Consider the following 2407-nt stretch of genomic DNA (forward strand, 5'->3'; position numbering starts at 1 on the left):
TTTGTTTCTTTATAGAATAATGTTTGTTTTCTTACATTATAATTATAATGTGAAATATCTAGAGACAATGTCAAATTTTTCTGTATTTTTAGGTACCTGTATTATTTCTTGAGTTACCAATGTGTGTGAGGACAGTCCCTATTAATTTTAATTTCCACACATCTCTCAGAGGAACTAAATTCAAAATACTGCTAGCAGGCAAGTTTTCCCAGAGGTACTTCGTTAGAGATAAGGAGATTCGTTGCAAACAAGTTTTCGCCATTCACTGCAATGAATTTTTCTTAAATTTGTATGACCGTCATAGAGAAGAATAATATTTGCGAAAGAGAAATTTTCTGTTAATTAAGAGTATAATTCAGATAATACCGGGATATATTATACACAATAATTAAGTATAAATATGAAGAAGTTACTATCACTATCTATTTAGACAGTAATTATTTAGTTAAAATGTAAAATGGAAGATCGTAAAATGTAAAATGAAAGCAGCTATTAAATCTTTAGTGCCATACATTATATTTTTTAATATTTAACTTTATTATCTAATTTTTTTATTATGTAAAATTAAATTTTTATTCTTTCAACAAATAAATATCCTTCTGATACTAAAAATTATTATAAAATTATTATAAAAATTATTATAAAAATTATTGTAACGTTTTAAATATTAATATTTTGGCTCTTTTATCACATGCAAAATCAGCGAAGTAAGCAGTTTAGTTAATATATAGCAATCTGTGCAAATATTTCTGCTTTAGTGCTACATTTTAAGCAATATAATGTCGTAATAAAAATAGCAAGACGCACATTGTGCCAAAATGTTTTGTTGCGAATGTAAAACGTATCTGACAACGTGTGGCGTGCCAGTAATAACTAATAACAATTGCCGATTTTCTAGCCGCCATGCAATCGATAGAGATATCCATTAGAGCTATTCTACAGCAATAAATTTTCGGAAATGCGATAAAACGCATCGTTTCAACGGTTGGATTCCATTTGCTGCCAGCAATGGATTTAATTTCTTGTTCGTTCCTCCTCGACCGCGTAAGTACATCGGAAGAATATCAGAGACATTTGCGGCGTATCGTAATATTCAAACGCGAAATCTCACAGCTTTCTTGAGGGTTAAGGACAAGCGAACATCGTCGAATCGTCTTACCTTGCCAAACTCGCATAAAAGAGTCTTTATACCTCTTGTTCACGATACGATTGCTCTAAGTTAATTCGCAAGGAAGGATTAACGCGGTCGATTGCACATTACAGCTTCATTTAAGAAAATCGAATTGCAATATGTTAAGGGCACATAAGAGTCAAAGTAATTAAGCATGTTATTTAAGTTTTATAATATATAATATATTAAATGTATAAAAATTTAATAAAATTCACATTACATTACATGTTTCGGCTTCTACATATTGGGAACTTTAATCTAAAGTAATGTTGACTGCACATTTGTAATGAATATCTGAAGATGGCTCAATGAAGAAGCCGAAACATGTAATGTAATGCGTATTTTATCAAATTTTTATACATTTAATATATTATATTATAGAATTTATATACATTCTTAATTACGTTGAGTCTTATGTAACCTTCACATCTCTATATTGTTTTTTTTTAAATCTAAGAGTCCTATATTTTTTGTTATTTAATTTTGGAATATGTTATTAATGGAGGAACAAAATCGTCATTCGCACGATTGTTAAATTAAATAATTAAATACACATATCGTGTACACAATGCAGTTCATTAAATTATACTTGAAAATCCGATTTTAATTAAAAATTATGTTCTACAAAACAAAAATAAAAATTTATAAAATTAACATTTTTTTATAGGTTTATTAAATTCTCATTAATAAACATTATTATATGGTTTATTTGACTTGAAATATGACTTTTTCTTTATAATTAAAAATTTATCATTTCTAATTTTTTACAATTATGAATAACAATATCACAATATAACTTTATTAAATTTTTAAAAAACATTGCAAAAAATGTATTACTCTTTTATACTTATTATGATTCAATAGAATTTATTTATTATATTATTATTATTTTTATATCAAGTATACACATTATATTGTAAACATGCTATATAATAATTAAATAATTCATGCTTTGTAAAAGATACATGTCAATCCAATGCTAATTAATAAAAATATAAAGATATGGATATGTAAAACTGTCATATAAATATAAAACTTGAAAACAAAGAAAAGACAAAACAAAATTAAACTTCTTTATACTTTTTATATATTCTTTCTGTTTCTCATTTTAAATAATAATCCATATTTAATTAGATTAAATAAATTTATATATTAAGATAATTACATTATCATTTTTTGTAAAGTGCATAAAGAATTAAATAAAATGTTACATTACCAGTAAAAAAAAAATACTGA

The sequence above is a fragment of the Trachymyrmex septentrionalis genome, unplaced genomic scaffold (genome assembly GCF_001594115.1).
Source record: "Trachymyrmex septentrionalis isolate Tsep2-gDNA-1 unplaced genomic scaffold, Tsep1.0 scaffold20, whole genome shotgun sequence".
NCBI lineage: Eukaryota > Metazoa > Arthropoda > Insecta > Hymenoptera > Formicidae > Trachymyrmex > Trachymyrmex septentrionalis.